The sequence below is a fragment of the Oryctolagus cuniculus genome, chromosome 9 (assembly GCF_964237555.1).
Source record: "Oryctolagus cuniculus chromosome 9, mOryCun1.1, whole genome shotgun sequence".
Taxonomy (NCBI): Eukaryota; Metazoa; Chordata; class Mammalia; order Lagomorpha; family Leporidae; genus Oryctolagus; species Oryctolagus cuniculus.
Window position 1 is genome coordinate 13,148,188 of NC_091440.1, and position 17,013 is coordinate 13,165,200.

At 52.3% G+C, this 17,013-nt stretch overlaps 1 long non-coding RNA gene across 1 annotated transcript; it reads right to left on the reverse strand.

The window, feature by feature from the left end:
• Nucleotides 1-1,809: 1,809 nt before the first annotated feature.
• LOC138843755 (uncharacterized) lies at nucleotides 1,810-9,362 on the reverse strand. The gene is made up of 2 exons (XR_011378718.1): nucleotides 9,131-9,362; nucleotides 1,810-3,185 (listed from the first exon to the last, which is right to left on the reverse strand). It is a non-coding gene; the product is annotated as an uncharacterized lncRNA (long non-coding RNA).
• Nucleotides 9,363-17,013: the final 7,651 nt, after the last annotated feature.

Below are 17,013 nucleotides of genomic sequence, written 5' to 3' on the forward strand. Positions count from 1 at the left end.
TTCTGTGCTCTCCTTTGTCAGCATGGTCACCTGGTCCATTTCCAAAGTCACAGTCATCCTGCAGAGGTGTCCCGGGACCAGGGTGCTGCTCCAATCCACTTCAGTATGGCTGCTGATTGCATTACCAGATTCACGCCTGGTAGCGCCAAGAAAGCATCCCTAAGAGCATGGCGTGACAAACAGGAAGTCCCAAGTCAGAGGAGCTGGTGGCTCCCGTAGACTCTAGCAGACACCTGGTGCTGTCCGTGGGAAGGAATGAAGCCCAGGGCAGTGAGGGGCTGGCCCACCCCCTGGCTGGCAGTGCCTGGTGGGTTTCCTATCCCAGCACCCCTCAGCATGGACTCGGAGTCAGGGCCACAGCCTGGGATGCGCACAGACAGAAAGAGGCTACCCGGAACCCCAGGGTCTGAGTGTGGTCTTAAGTTCAGCCGTTAAAAACGCACAATGATTTCTGGACCGTATTTGCAGAGCTGGGCAACTACCACCACGTTCCAATTTGATTACATTTCCATCTCCCCCAAAAGAGCCCCCTCCCCCAGTACCCACACACAGTCACTTCCTGGTCTCACCAGCAGGCATAGACATTGGTCTCTGTGGATTTGTCCATCTCTGGACCCGCGGGGTTTGTGGTCACTGGCTGTGTTTTGTGTGTCTGACCACACAGTCCTCGCCTTGGAGAGGAGGTGTGTTCTGTCGGCTGTTAGCTGTGACCAATCCTGTCTGTGACCGCAGCCTGCCTCGGCTGCCACTCCATGCACCGCAGGGCACCATTTTGTACCCTCTGTGGTGCCCTCTGTCCGTTCCCTGGCTGTATCCCTTTTGTTCAAACCAGCTCAGTGCATGCCTGCCTACGTCCAAGCTGCCAGGACCCCCCTCTAGTCTGATTTGGTAGTGGGCATTTCTGGCCATGCTGGTGGGAAGGGCATGGAGTCCACACCCTGTGGGCACGACCTCAACCAAAGCTGGCAGGGACCGTATGCAAACACCCCAGCCCCCTTCGACCCTGCAAGTGTGTGTGCTCCGTACTGGCTGTCGCTGTCCACGGCAGCCCGGCTGGACTGCTGACCGCACATCGACCATCTGCCAATGAGGTGTGATGAATCCATGTAACCGGGGACGGTGACCTTGGTCGGATTTACCTAGAGTCACACCCCTTACATTTCCTGCTCACTGAGGGACAAGGCGAAGCGACAAGTCCTGGCTTGGGAAGCTGGGATCCTACGTGAATCGTGGCAGAGATTGAGCTACCACATACACAACTTCGAGGACACTTTCAAATCCATGTATAGCTTTTTTTTCCCATAATGTGCATTTCCATGACCTTTCTGAAGACCCCTTGTAGGCATGGATCCCAAATTATTTTGCACCGAAACCAACTTATCTTTTCATTTCATTTTCCACGAACTTTCTGAAGGCCTCTCATTATATCATCCATAGCTGTAGCAGATACATGGTCTGAGACTCTTTTGAAAGTTTCCAGACACACAGCAAAGTTGGAACAATGTGATGGTGAACAGCCGGACCCCACCATCTGGATTCTGTCATTAGCATTTAGCAGATGCTGTCACATCCAATAGCCTCGCTCTACCCATGCACAGCCTATCCCGTGAGTGAAGTAAATCGCAAACATCATTGCACATTGCCTTCAAGAACTTCTTAACCACATTTCAGTATCTATGTAGACTGTTGGTTCCAGTGTAAACCTTACCTTCGGCGAATTGGGATTCTTAAGTGAACATTTGCTATTTTGAACCTGCACGTGGACCTGATAGAGATTGGACTCATAACCATTGTCAAGGTTACAATGTATTTAAAGATCTAACTAGCTTTTATTTTAAATCCTAGAATTGGGCATCACCCCGTCTACACGCCGAATGAGCATTAGCCTGAGCTGAGCGAGGGCTTGGCTGTCCAGGGGGAAGTGGGCTGGAGAGAGCAGAGACAGAGAAGATTCTCGGCGCCTCGTCTTCCGGGGAAGTCAGGCAGAAAGCTGCTGGTTTGCCGTGAGAGGTGGGGTGGGCAGTGGGAGAGAGAGAAGGAGGAACAAGTGTCCCACTGGGCTCCAGCCCGGAAGTGTTGAGAGTGAAACGCATTTGAACGGCTCAGCGCCCGGGACAACTGAACAGAAATCAAAGCACTGAGCCCCAGCAAAGGCGATCTGAGCTTCTTCTGCCAACACAACACTGCACTGCACACACTAAGCAGGGCTTGGGGAACTGCTCTCCTGGTGCTGGGCAGGGCCAGGAAGGGCCCCTTGTCCTGCAGGGCACAGTGTGGCCCTGCAACCGCACACTATGGGTGTTCTGTGTCTCTTTGTAAGGTTTGCTGCCCTACCTGTATATGAGTTCCTATATTATGCCCACTATTATGCCTACGTCCAATACTTTGGTATTGGACGTAGAAATTACAAGGTAGTTGCAGCCATAGGATACGGTTTAAAAATAACAGCACCAACTGTTCATGTAAGCGTTTTTAAACGGTATGGAAATTTTAAGTCAACAAATAAATAGGACAGCAGGCCTGCAAGTGTTTCCACCTTCTGATCACAGTGCGTACATTGTTAATATTCTAAAAATAATGTGAATTTAAAGAACATTTCTGTATCTATAATAGAGGTACTGTTGAATGTACAGGAGCAATGGCTGCGGGTATCTTTGCACAGGTACGCTAGCGCCCTCTTCTGGAAATAGTGTATTACTACATTCCAGGAGGACCTGATCCAGAGAAATCTGTGACCCTTGCCCAATGGTATTTTAAATACATAAAAAAAAAAATTAAGAGAAGAATAAAGGTAACAGTTATATTGAAATTCTGTTATGTATCAAAATATCCTCATTATTTATCATCACAAATAAAGGGAGCTACCTTTGGGACCGATTATGTTAATTTCATAATGATGAACTTAAACATTTTTAGGTATCTGTATTACACAAAATAGACCTGGAGTTTCTGCTGGGGACACAGTTTTAGCGTGTACCTACGAGTCTCCCAGGGCTCTGTAACCAAGTCTCACAAGCAGGAGGGATCAAAACAACAGATACTGTGCTCTCTGTCTAGAGGTGGCTTCTCTCCTCTTCCAGCTGGGGGCGTGGGGGCTCCTGGAGTCCTTGGCTGGGGCCACATCACTCCGGTCTCTGCCTCTGTCTCTCTCCGGCTGTTTCCCCGCTCTGTGTGTCTCTCCCTCCCTATAAGGAAACCAACAAGAATAGAAAACGTACACGATGATAAGAAGAATCATTCTAAGGACTACGACTTCGGCAGCCTGAGTGCTGTCCGTGGGAAAATATTTCCCCCTCTGCCCTTCTCAGTTCTTGGCTGGGTCCCCGTCACAGAACACGGAAGACGAGAGGGAAGCACAGGCCTCTGTGTGATGGAGGCTTTCCCTGCCGGGAGCTTCCATCAGATAAGAACTAAGAAGCGTGAAGCCTGCGCGCTCTGGTGCGAGATGGGGCGAGGGGTGGGGAGGACGGGAGAGTGGGGCAGGGCAGAAAGGGGCGCGACCAAGAGCAGCCCACGGGGCGGGGGGGGGGGGTCAGCCGGGCCTGGGCGCTCAGATCCTCTTCCACCGGACAGGGAGGGCGCCTCCCACCGGAGGTCTCAGGACCTGCTGCACGGGACAGTCAGAGAGCCCCTCCTGCACCTGCTGCTTCCCAGAATCCCTCAGCTGAAAATCCTCTCTATGCCCAGGTGCTTATTTGGAGGCGTCCTGCCCTCAGCCCTGTCACTGTGACCTCTAGGATATTGTGAAATGAGAAAGGCAGTTGTGCACACACGCGTTTTTGCATGCCTGTGCATGAAATGCCCTGCCAGCACTACACGCTGCTGATCTCACTGGGTGCCCTTTCTGAGACCCGGGGGAGGGGCGTGCGTTAGTCCACACCTGCTGAGTGCTGAACCATGGGAATGCATAACCAATGCCGGGAGCCGACACCCTCTGGCGAATATTCTAGAATGATGAAGGTAAATAATTTATTTTAGAAAGTATTTATATGAGAGGCAGAGAGACACAGAGAGAGTTCTCATCTGCTCATTCATTCCCCAAGAGCCCATAGCAGCAGGAGCTGGACGGGCCCAAGCAGGAGCCTGGAACTCAATCCCGTCCCCTGAGTGGCTGGCCTTTGCCTGCTGCCTTCCAGCCTACACATGGGCAGGAAGCTGGGACCTAGACCCAAGCACTCCAGTATGGGATGCAGTGACTTAACCACTGAGACAAACACTAGCCCCTGCTAATTTAGTTTTTTTTTTTCTTTAAAGATTTTATTTATTTATCTGAGAGATAGAGTTACAGACAAAGGTCTTCCATCCACTGGTTCACTCCCCAAATGGCTGCAATGGCCAGAGCCGAGCCGGTCCAAAGCCAGGAGCCAGGAGCCTCCTCAGGGTCTCCTACACAGGCGCAGGGGCTCAAGTGCTTCGGCCATCTTCCACCATTTTCCCAGGCCAGCAGAGAGCTGGATCGGAAGAGGAGCAGAAGGGACTTGAACCAGTGCCTCTATGGGATGCCAGCACTGCAGGTGGCGGCTTTATCTGCTGCACCAAGGCACCGGCCCCAATTCTTGTCTTATTTCACTCAGCACAGTGGTCTCTAGCTGCACCTATTTCATTGCACATGTCAGGATTTCATCGCTTTTCATGGCTGAGTAGTAGTCCATCATGTACATGCACCACATTTTCTTTATCCAGTCGTCAGTGGAAGGTTGACTCCAAGTCTTAGCTACGTGAATTAAGCTGCCATGAACACGAGAGTGCAGGTACCTCTTGCATATGCTAGTTCCATTTCATTGGGATATTTTCCCACGCGTGGGTTGACTGGGTCAGATGGTGGATCTATTCTTGGTTTTGTGAAGAATCTCACTGCTGTCGTCCATAATGGTCACGCTAGTTCACATTCCCACAACCAGTGTATTAGGGTACCTCTTTCTCCATGTCCTCGCCAGCATTTGTTATTTTGTGATATTTGGACGATAGCCATTCTAACTGGAGTGAGGTGAGACCTCATTGTGTTTTTTTTTTTTCCTTTAAGATTTAATTATTTTATTTGAAAGGCAGAGTTACAGAAAGGCAGAGGTGGAGAGAGTGAGAGACTCTTCCATCAGCTGGTTCACTCCCCAGATGGCTGCAATGGCCAGAGCTAGACTGAGCTAAAGGAGCCAGGAGCTTCTTCCAGGTCTCCCGCGTGGGTGCAGGGGCCCAAGGACTTGGGCCATCTTCCTACTGCTTTCCCAGGTCATAGCAGAGAGCTTGATTGGGAGTGGAACAGCCAGGACTAGAACTGGCACCCATATGGGATGCCGGCACTGCAGGCGGCAGCTTCACCCACCACACCACAGCACCAGTCCCTCCTTGTGGTTTTGATTTGCATTTCCCTGGTGGCTGGTGGTCCTGAGCATTTTTTAATGTATCTGTTGGCCATTTGTATTTCAGTCTTTGAAAAATGCCTGTTCATATTCTTCACCAATTTATTAACTGGATTGTTTTTGTTTCTTGAACTTTTTATATATTCTGGATATTAATCCTTTATCGGCAGCATAGTTTGCAAATATTTTCTGCTGTTTTTGGTTGCTTCTTCACTTTGTTAATTGGTTCCTTTATAATGTAGAAGCTTCTTAGCTTAAAATAATCTCATTTGTCTATTTTTGCCTTTATTGCTTCTGCTTCTGGGGTCCTATCCATGAAGTCTTTGCCTAGGCCAATGCCTTGCACTGTTTCCCCTGTGTTTTCCTCCAGTAACTTGATACTTTCAGATCTTAGGTTTAGATCCTTGGTCCATTTTGAGTTGATTTTTTGTGTAGGGTATAAGGCAGGGGTCTTGTTTCAACTGCATGTAGAAATCCAATTTTCCCAATACCATTTGTTGCAGAGACTGTCCTTTCTCCAGGGAATTATTCTAGTTGATCTGTCAAAGATTAGTTGGTTGTAGATGCGTGGATTAATTCCTGGGGTTTCTATTTTGTTCCACTGGTCTACATGTCTATTTTTGTGCCAGTACCAGGATGCTTTGATTATAATTGGGTTCAGGGGCCCAAGGACTTGGACCATCTTCCTACTGCTTTCCTAGGCCATAGCAGAGAGCTTGATTGGAAGTGGAGCAGCCGGGACTAGAACTGGCACCCATATGGGATGCCGGCACTGCAGGCGGCAGCTTTACCCACTACACCACAGCGCCAGCCCCTCATTGTGGTTTTGATTTGCATTTCTTGAAATGTCTCGAAATCAGGCATTGTGATGCCTCTGGCTTTGTTTTTATTGTTTAAGACTGCTTTCCTTATTTGGGGTCTTTTACGTTTCCATATGAATTTTAAATTTCTTTTTCTAGTTCTATGAAGAATGCCTTGGAATTTTGATAGGGATTACATTGGATCTGTAAATTGCTTAGAGGCACTATGGACATTTTGATATTAAATTCTTCCAATCCATGAACATGGAAGGGTTTTCCATTTCTATGCGTCTTCTATTTCTTTCCTTAATGCTTTGTAATTTTCATTGTCGAGATCTTTCAACATCCTTGGTTAAATTTATCCCAAGGTATTTAAATCTTCTTGTAGCTATTGTGAATGGGACTGATCATGTAAGTTACTTCTCAGTTGGAACGTCACTACTGGTGTATAAGAATGCTACTGTGGGGCCGGTGCTGTGGCGTGGCGCGCCAGGCCTCCACTGCAGAGAGAGCCTCACCAGGACACATCCTAGTCAAACTGTCAGAAGTAGAACGTAAACAGACTGTCCTGAAGCTTGCAAGAGAGAAACACCATCACTTTTAAAGGAACCCCAATCAGATCGACAGCAGATTTCTCAACAGAAACCCTGCAGGCCAGGAGAGAATGGAGAGATATAGTCCAACTCCTAAAAGCAAAAAATCACCAACCCAGGATATTTTATCCACGAAGCTCTCATCCATAAATGAAGGTGAAATAACTATCTTCCAAGATGAGCAAAAATGGAAAGAACTGGCCACCACCTGGCCAGTCTCAGCACTGATACTCAGGGATGTACCACACACAGAAACAGAGAACAGCAAGCAGACTCAGGGGAGAACGTGAAGACAGGAAACTGCCTAGGGAAAGAACAGGAGAGACTGAACACAAGCAGGGATATTTATGGAAAACTGGCAAGACCAACTCACTGCTAATTAATAACACTGGTTGTAAATAGGCTAAAGTATCCAATTAAAAGATATAAATTGGCTGAATGGATTAAAAAAGACCCATATATATGCTGCCTACAAGAAACACACCTCACCAACAAAGCTACACACAGACTGAAACTGAAAGGATGGGAAAAATATTCCATACAAATGGAAATCAGAAGTTAGCAGTAGGAGCTATACTCTTATCAGACAAAATAAAATTTAAGACAAAGGCTACTAAAAGGAATAAAGAAGTTATTATGTAATGATTAAGGGATCAATTCAACAAGAAGATGTGACCAGAGTTAATGTATATGCACCCAATGTTAGGGCACTCCGTTTTATAAAACTAATCTTAAGGGATTTAAAGGGAGATATAAGATCAAATACAGTAATAACAGGGGACTTCAACACCCCACTTTCATCAAGGGACAGATTGTCCAGATCAAAATTTCAACAAAGAAATAACAGAGCTCAGCTATAGCACAGAGCAGATGAATCAAATGTGTATCTACAGAACACTCCGGCCCATAGCCACAGAACACATTCTTTATCAGTGCATGGAACATTCTCTAGGATGGACCACTTACAGGCCACAGAACAAAGTCTCAACAAATTCAAAAAAGATTGAAATCACGTTGTCTATCTCTGACCCCAACGGGACGAAACTGGATATTAACTACAAAGGAAACGCTAGAAAATACACAAACACGTGAACAGCGTGCTCTTGAATGAACAGTGAGTCATAGAAGAAATCAAAAGGGAAATTTAAAAATTCCTCGAAATGAGTGCAAATGAAAACAGAAAGATTTATTTATGTATTTGAAAGGCAGAGTTAGAGAGAGGAAGAGGCAGAGAGAGAGAGAGAGAGGAAAGGAGAGAGGAAGGGAGGGAGGGAGAGATCTTTCATATCTTTCATCCACTAGTTCACTCCCCAAATGACCGCAACAGCCAGAGCTGGACCAAACCAAAGCCAGGAGCCAGGTGCTTCTTCCAGGTCTCCCATAAGGGCACAGGGCCCCAAGCACTTGCTTTCCCAGGGGCATTAGCAGGGAGCTGGATCAGAAGTGGAGCAGCCGGGACTGGAACCAGCCCCCATATGGGATGCCGGCACTGCAGGGGGAGGCCTAACCTGCCACACTGGAGCACCGGCCCCTTCCTACCTTATCTCTGTGAGATGGCATTTCCCAGCTGGGCGCTGGGAGCTGGCTGTGCAGATGCAGCGGTAGCACAGCCAGTGGTGTCGGATCTGTCCGCTCTCCTCACTGCCCACGGAGTCTCTGTTCTGTTCCGTCCATTCTCCACCGCAAACCTGCCTCAGCCTCCTGGGGACGTGGTCCTTGCTGGTGTCTTTCTGTGGCCGAGGCCAGGCTGGCTTCCCACGCCCCAGCTGTCCTGGATCTCCCTGTTCACTTTATTTCTGAATGCATTGCCACATGAAGGATCTGGGCCAGCGGAACCCTAGAGAGCTGCCGTGGGGCTAAGGGGTGGACTACCGGGGTTGGAGGATGTGGGTGCAGAGTGACGATGGCAGTTTTTAGGGCAGTTATCCCAGGAATGGCACAGGTGAGGGACAAGGACACCCCGGTCGACATGGGCCACTCCAGGCATCACCCCCAGGTCATCTTGCTCATCCCGAGCGCACTGCCAAGCGGTGACTCTGCTGCAGAGACACGAGCCAGGTCAGTGCCCCAGCTCCCGGCAGCCACACACTGGGGGGGCAGGAACAGGTGCACAGCCTTTCAGGATTCTACACTCGCTGGCACGGTTCTGCCAGCAGCCCCGGTCTGTCAGCCAAGCGTGCACAGTGTCGCACTGCTTGGTTCTTCTAACTCTGCGTCACCCCTGATTCTAATCAAGGGGAGGGCCCACAGCACCTTGGAGCCTGCACCTGCAGGGCCCTGGTAAGTCTCACCTCAAGCAAGTGTGTGTCTCTTGCATCCTGCCTGTGTAGACTGAAAAGTACCCCCCCAATACACCCACATCACATTCCCCAGAGCCTACCAATGGGTCCCGATTGGAGGAAGAGTTCTTTGTAGATGTGATTCAGCATCTTGACCTGAGGAGCAGCCATTAAAAAGAGAGCCGAGGGAGGAGGCCAGGTGAGAGGCGGACACGAGGACGATTTGGCCATGAGCCCGAAGCCAGCAGAAACCGGAAGAGACAAGGACGGATTCACCCCCGGAGCTCCCGGAGAGAGCACGGCCCTGTCCCCTTGGCTGTGACCAGTGAAACTGAGGGGTGGCCACCAGCCCTGCGAAAGATGACGTTGGTGCTGTCTGAGGCAGCTCGCTTTCAGCCGCAGAGGCGAGAGAGCTTGCTGGGGCTTCCCAGAGGAAGCACCTGCAGGAGCCTGGTCCTCGCTCGGCAGCCAGAGGAGGGCGGGGGCCCAGGCCTGGGGATGCCCGGGGGGATACAGCTCCGCGTGTACGTAGCACACAGGCTCCCGGCCCCCTGACGGTCAGCGACGCCTCTTGCACATACCTGGGCTGGTTCCTCCTCCCCAGCCAGTCACCCCAGCCTCCCTGGACCCCTTCCCAATAAACCACATGAACTCAGGACCCAAATCTTGGTCTCAGCTCAGGGACTGGACTTGGTCAGGCAAGTGAAACCAAACCCCCATGATGTAAAGGCTGGGTTCAGCCTCTTCTGTCTCCCTTAGCCCGAGCGTCCTTGTCTGTTTTTCACCTGAAGGAACTCGCTGACTTGAGGGAGCGATCCAGCTGGCCTTACAAGCTTCTAATCACTGGACCCAGAGTTTTCTGCTTCTCCCATGGGTATGAACCTTGATGGCAGGTCCGGCGCAGTGGGTTAAAGCCACGGTCTACAGCACTGGTATCCCAGATGGGCGCCAGTTTGAGTCCCGGCTGCTCCACTTCCAATCCAGCTCTTTGCTGTGGCCTGGGAAAGCAGTGGAACATGGCCCAAGTGCTTGGGCCCCTGCACCCGTGTGGAAGACCCAGTAGAAGCTCCTGGCTCCTGGCTTTGGATCAGTCCAGCTGCAGCCATTGTGGCCATCAGGGGAATGGAAGTGGATGGAAGACCTCTCCTCTCCCTCTTTCTCTGTCTCTCCTTCTCTCTATAACTCTTTCAAATAAATAAAATAAATCTTAAAAAAAAAAAAAAAAAAGAACCTTGATGGCCAGTGTTGTCCTGGGGGTAGTTTGTGTAGGAGAATTCCAGGTCTGGACGGAATGTCACTGCCGCCTTCATGTAACCCCCAGAGCAACTGGAGCCCTCCTGGCCGTCATAAATTCCCTAAAGACCAATCAAAGGGAGGTCACGAGCTCCACTAACCACCAGGAACTTGGACATGAGCTCATAACACACCGCTCAGCCTCCGTTTCAATCTGTGAGAACCATCACCCCCTCTCAGAGGCTGGGAGTTAAGCAACAGATGTGCGACGCCTGCTCTGAGCTTCGCAGTAAACGCCTACTTTCCTCACCACCTCGATGTCTGTGATCGGATTTCTGCGCAGTGAGTGAGTGAGTGAGCCCAATGTGGGGGTCCTACAGCAATACCTCCAGCCAGCGAAAACTTGGGGAATTTTTGAAAACACACGGCTAAAGGGTCAATCAACTCGAAGCACAGTGCTGATCACTATTAACCAGACAGTGGGGCATCAATGGCTTTGCTCTCTACCCACAATCCAAAGCCACATTTATCACACTGAGGTCCACGAAGAGTGGCTGGCTGGGGTGGGCACTGCGGCACAGTGGGTTAGCCGCTGCATTCAATGCCAGAACCCCGTATCAGAGTGCCGGTCTGAGTCCTGGTTGCTCCACTTGCGAATCAGCCCCCTGCTAGTGCACTTGGGAAAGCAGCAGAGGCTGGCCCCAGCGCTGGGCCCTGCACCCTTGTGGGGGGCTTAGGGAGAGCTTCTGGTTCCTGGCTTTGGCCTGACCTGGCCCCAGCCGTTGCAGCCATTTGGGAAGTGAACCAGTGGGTGGAAGACCTCCCTCCCTCCTTTCCTCTCTGTCACTGTGCCTTTCAAATACATCAACCAATCTTCAAAAAAAATTTTTTTTTTTTTACAGGCAGAGTGGACAGTGAGAGAGAGAGACAGAAAGAAAGGTCTTCCTTTGCCATTGGTTCACCCTCCAATGGCCGCTGCGGCCGGCGCACCGTGCTGATCCGATGGCAGGAGCCAGGTAGTTCTCCTGGTCTCCCATGGGGTGCAGGGCCCAAGCACCTGGGCCATCCTCCACTGCACTCCCTGGCCACAGCAGAGAGCTGGCCTGGAAGAGGGGCAACCGGGACAGAATCCGGCGCCCCGACCGGGACTAGAACCCAGTGTGCCGGCGCCGCAAGGCGGAGGATTAGCCTAGTGAGCCGCGGCGCCGGCCCAAAAATATTTGTTAAGTGCTTGGTCGAGTTGAGGGAGGGAGGCAGACCCTTGTCACATGTCCCTCAGGAATTAAATTTAGCTATGTTTCCATTTCCATGGAATTCTAAAAACCTGTGTGTGTTCAGGGCCAGTGGGGCCGTCCCCCAGGGAGGGCCCACGCCTCTCACGGCCTCCACCTGGTGCTGTGTTCTTGTCACGGTGCCCGAGGGTCACTCACCCTTACGGTTTTACTTTTCATGCTGTTTCTCTAACTGAAGTCTTTTTTTTTTTTTTTTTTTTACTTGAAGATAGCATTTCCTTTAAAAGGGACACACAAATAAATCTTTAAAGTGGGGGGGCGGTGGCATAGCAGGTAAAGCTGTCCCCTGAAGTGTCGTCATCCCCTACGGGTGCCGAGTCCCAGCAACTCCACTTCTGACCCCCTCTCTGCTGTGGCCCAAGTCCTTGGGCCCCTGCACCCGTGTGGGAGACCCAGAAGAATCTCCTGGCTCCTGGCTTCAGATCAGCGCAGCTCCGGCCATTGTGGCCATCTGCGGAGTGAATCAGAGGACGAAAGATCTCTCTCTCTCTCTCTCTGCCTCTGCCTCTCTGTAGCTCTGCCTTTCAAATAAATAAATAAATCTTAAAAAAAAAAAAAAAAAGAAAGAAAGATAAAAGGACACATGGAAATCATGTCTGAGAAATACTGCAAAAAAACCTGCTTGAACTGTGCCTGGCGGGACTCGTGTGCTGGGGAAATGGTTAAGAACGTGGGGTGAGGCCCAGGATTCAGTCCTGGACCCGCGTCCATGAGCTGTGCAGCTCTGGACTGGTTCCCCAACCTCTATGAGCTGTGGCTTCCGGCTGTATGAGTGGCAGGGGTAGCCTTAGCGACACAATGGGGTTGTGATGGATGGTTCACGAGCTAAGGGGTCTTCAGGGCTTGCCTGGCACACTGCCAGGGTCTAGCATACTGTTATATTAGTCTCATGAATAACAAAAGGCGGCCATTGGAAAGCTAGCAGCCAGGAAAAGGAAACACCATGGCCAGGCACCAGCCACCCTGTCGTGCCCCTTTTACCCACCAGGGGGCGCAGATGCATGTGCAAAGTTTAGGAGAAAGAACTTGCCACCCTCCTCTCAGGCAGCACAGGGTTTGAACGCAAGGAAGGCTGCTCTCCCGGGGGCCCTAGCCTCTCTGCTCCCACTGCTTCCTCTTTTTTTCACCTGGATTCCAGAGGCCAGACTCTGGTCTGAAGCGACAGTAGTGGCAGCGCCAGCTTACGCACGCTGGCCGGGCCGTGGTGTGCCCCCATCTAGGTGCCTTCCAGATGTTCAGGACATCTCAGGGGGAAGTCAAATGTTATAAGGAAAAAGGGCTGAGAGACGTGGATTTTCTCAGGATCTGAATATCTGACAAAGTTACAGCCAGCCCAGGAGAAAGTGCAAGGTTTGCCTGTGCAGTCTGTTATCCACACGTGCCAGTATCGCACAGCTGGACACAAACACGCCCGCACAGCCTCCCAGTGCACCTGAAGGGTGGCTGGGCTCCCAGCTGGAGGCCACTGTTACCAAGGGGTGACTTCAGGACCCACAGGCATGCACCCCGTGCAGCTCAGTGCCAGGGATCTGAGACCCTCCCCACCATCACCACCACCCAGGGCTAAGCACCACTTACACTTCTGGAGTGAGAATTAAAGACCCCCCTCAAATCCGGAAGTGTGCAGGACAGCCCTGCTGGTTTCCATGAGTGTCCCACCCTAGAGCGAAAGAATCTTTGTGGGATTGCTTTCACAAGGGTGCTTTGGATCAGATTAACCTGCCCAGCCTTGCAAACCCACAGGACTGCACCTGTTGGACCACTGGGAGGCGTGCAGGTCTTCCTTTGCCGTTGGTTCGCTCTCCGCTGTGGAAGGCGCATCGCGCTGATCCAAAGCCAGGAGCCAGGTGCTTCTCCTGGTCTCCCATGGGGTGCAGAGCCTAAGGACTTGGGCCATCCTCCACTGCACTCCCTGGCCACAGCAGAGAGCTGGCCTGGAAGAGGGGCAACCGGGACAGAATCCGGCGCCCCTACCGGGACTAGAACCCAGTGTGCCGGCGCCGCAAGGCGGAGGATTAGCCTAGTGAGGCGTGCAAGTGCCAGACCTTTCTCTCCGTCTCTCTCACTGTCCACTCTGCCTGTCAAAAAAAAAAAATCATATTAAGCTGAGGCCATCAAGACATCCAGCCTCCCAAATGCTGGAGCTCAGCCCAGCCTGCCTTAACCAAGCATAGACTTACATGAGCCTACAGCTGGGCAAAATCATCCGACAATGCCTATTTTACAGTAAAGTGTTGACTATCTCAGGCAATTTATTTTTTAAAAGATTATTTAAAAGGCAGAGTGACAGAGAGAGAGAGGTCTTTCATCTGTGCGTTTATTCCCCAAATGGCCACAACGGTCAGGGTTGGGCCAGGCTGAAGCCAGGAGCTTCTTCTGGGTCTGCCACATGGGTGTGGGGGCCCAAGCACTTGGGCCATCCTCCACTGCTTTCCCAGGTACATCAGCAGGGAGCTGGATCAGAGTGGAGCAGCTTAGACTCAAACAGGCGCTCTTACACGGGATGCTGGCATCATAGGCGGCGACTTAGCCTGCTGGGCCCCAAGGCCAGCCCCCTGCATGCAGCTTATTAAATACTGTACTGAGGGTGAACAGCAGAACTGGCATCAGGTGGGCTCCCCCACCACTGTAAAGCTGAATGATTGTGGACGAGACCAGCTCCATGCCCAGGGCAGAGGTGAGACAGGGCCGGGGGCCCCTCACCTATCGGGAGGGAAGCAGCCACTGCGTGCAGCTCTGCTGTAAGGGAGCTCTGTCCACCGGCCTCGGCCACGCCAAGATTCTCGGGGGCAAACGTTGCTGGATGCTGGGCAGGCGAGGCACAGACCCGAGTGCTCGCTTGCACAGAAAGAAGACCGGAAGGAGATCTCTCGAAACAGCATCTCAGCACGCTGACGTTGGCTGTAATGTTCACTTCCGTCTGTAGGGCTGCACGTGTCTCCCACCCTCTCTACAAGAGGAAAAGTGACTTTTAGCATCAGAAAAGGTAGTTTCAAAATTTACTTTGAGGGGGCTGGCATGGTGGCGCAGCAGGTTAGACTGCCGCTTGCAACGCCAGCATCCCATATGGCGCTAGTTCAAGTCCCGGCTGCTCCACTTCTGACCCAGCTCCCTGCTAATGTGCCTGGGAAAGCAGCAGGAGACGGCCCAAGTGCTCCAGTCCAGGCACCCATGTGGGAGACTGGGATGAAGCTCCCGGCTCCGGGCCTCAGCCTGGCCCAGCCCTGGCTGTTTCACCCATTTAAGGAGAGAACCAGCAGATAGTTCATTCTCTCCGACTCTCCCTCTCTCTATTTCTACCTTTCAAAAATAAATAAGTCAATCTGTTAAAAAATTTACTTTCATCAGACAGTACCAACTGAGCCGGAGGCAGGTGTGTGATGTTGGTGGCCCCATTTTTGTTCAGCTCTGTGTGTGTGTGTGCAGGTGACCAGCATAAGAGGGGGAAGCCGCAGCCCCGCCCTGTGGGTGGGGAGAGAAGACGGAGAGTGAACACTGGCTACTGCACCCCACACACAGCCCGTACTGTGCCTCCCACCCCGGATTCCACTGACTGGTGCTCAGTTCCCAGTGTGGTGCCGTGGGAGCCCATGGAACCCTCGAGATGGAGCCGAGTGGACATCCTCGGGGCATGGTGGGCACTGCCCATGGGAAAGAAGACCACAGAGAGCTGTGGTAGCAGCTGGAGCTTGGTCCTCCTCCGATCTCTGCTTCCTGTGTCCAGGCGAGCTCCTCCCCTACTTCCCGCACACACCTGCTGCACCTGCCACACCTGCACCTGCCCTCACCTGGGCCCAGGGCCGCGCGGCGGCTCCGTGAACCACTCTTCTCTCTGAAGTAAGCCTGTCTCAGGGACTAACACGCGGCATACCCATGACCCTGCTTCATGCTGGGTGCTGCTGTTCTCACCAGCACAGGAGGAAACCAAAGCCCAGAATGCAAAGCAAGCTGGGGCCTCCAGATCTGCTGTCCGCGAGACGGGGGCCCAGCACAAGTCAGTGTCTGTCCTCAGGCCTGGTGTGCGGGCTGTGGGAGGTGGTAACCCCCAATAGACAGGGTTCGGGTAGAGCCCACCCAGCTGGAGTTTCCAGAACTTTCTCCAGAGGCAAAGCAAGTGGTCCACACAGCCATTGGAGGCAGTGTGAATGGCAGGGGACTGAGACCTGGGACCCCTGTCTTCCCCAGCCCTCCAAGGCATTGCCAGCTAATGAGTGAAATGGCTTTAAAATTTAAAGATGGCCGCCAAGTGTCTTCTGGAACTTTGAAGCTGGACTTGTTAAAAATTCTCTCGTGAGGCAGGCACTGTGGTGCAGTGGGCTAAGCATTCACCTGTGGTGCCAGCGTCCCATATGGGTGCAGGTTTGAGTCCCAGCTGCTCCACTTCTGACCCAGCTCCCTGCTGATGCTCCTGGGAAAACAGCAGAGGAAGGCCCAAGTGCTTGGGCCCCTGCACCCACGTGGGAGACCCCGAGGGAGCTCCAGGCTCCTGGCTTTGGATCGACCCAGCTACAGCCGTTGTGGCCATCTGGGGAGTGAACCAGCTGATGGGAGCCCCTCTCTCTGCCTCTCACCTCTCTCTGTAACTCTGCCTCTCAAGTAGATAAATAAAATCTTGGAAAAATAATTCTCTGAGCTCTAGAGCCAAGTGCATTTCTAAGACACCTTGCCCCGAAGAAGTTCACGGAGTGGCATCGCCAGGCTGTGACCAGGTGTGTGTGTGTGGGGGGGAGGTCAGATCTGAGACCCAGGTGTCTGGAGGAATGGATCTGCCTGAGGCCTCTGTCCTCGGCTTGCACACGTCACCCGGGGCCACCCCTGTGTGTGCATCTGGTCCTGATGGCGTCTTCTCACTACGCCACCAGTTGGCTTGGATTAGCGCCCGCCCCAGTGGGCTCATGCTTACCCTAATCCCCTCCTTAAGGCCCTGTCTCCCAAGACAGCCACATTCTGAGGTCTGGCGGGGTCAGGCCTTCAGCCCTAGCGTGGCCGGAAGTAATAGGGGAAAGACACTGCTTTGTCCTTACTGGTCGGGAGCAGCCGCCCTGGGCCTCTGGGAGCTCAGGGAGGGAGGTCCCAGGGCAGGCGCCCCTCCCGCCACCTCCTCTAGCCTGGGGCTTCCCCTTCCAGCTCAGGATCAATAAGCCTGGCGCTACCGGAGAGGCAGGCAGCTAGGTAGGTGGGCGCTGGAGGTACCTGCAAGCCACCAGCCCTGCCCCATGGGTGACAGTCACCTCCTACTTGTCCATCAGCAGGCCCACTTTCCACCAGGACCCGGGGGAAAGGCACCATGTAAATGCGCGGGTTAAGCTCCAGGTGGAATAAACAGGAGGTGCTGGGAGGGACTGGAGGAGGAGCTGGGGGTTCTCTCTGCTCACCCACTCCCTTTTTCTTCTGGGTCCACTGCCCACTTGTGACGGGTATCTCTCTGTGTGGGGCAGCCCATGCTCACGTGTGTGTGT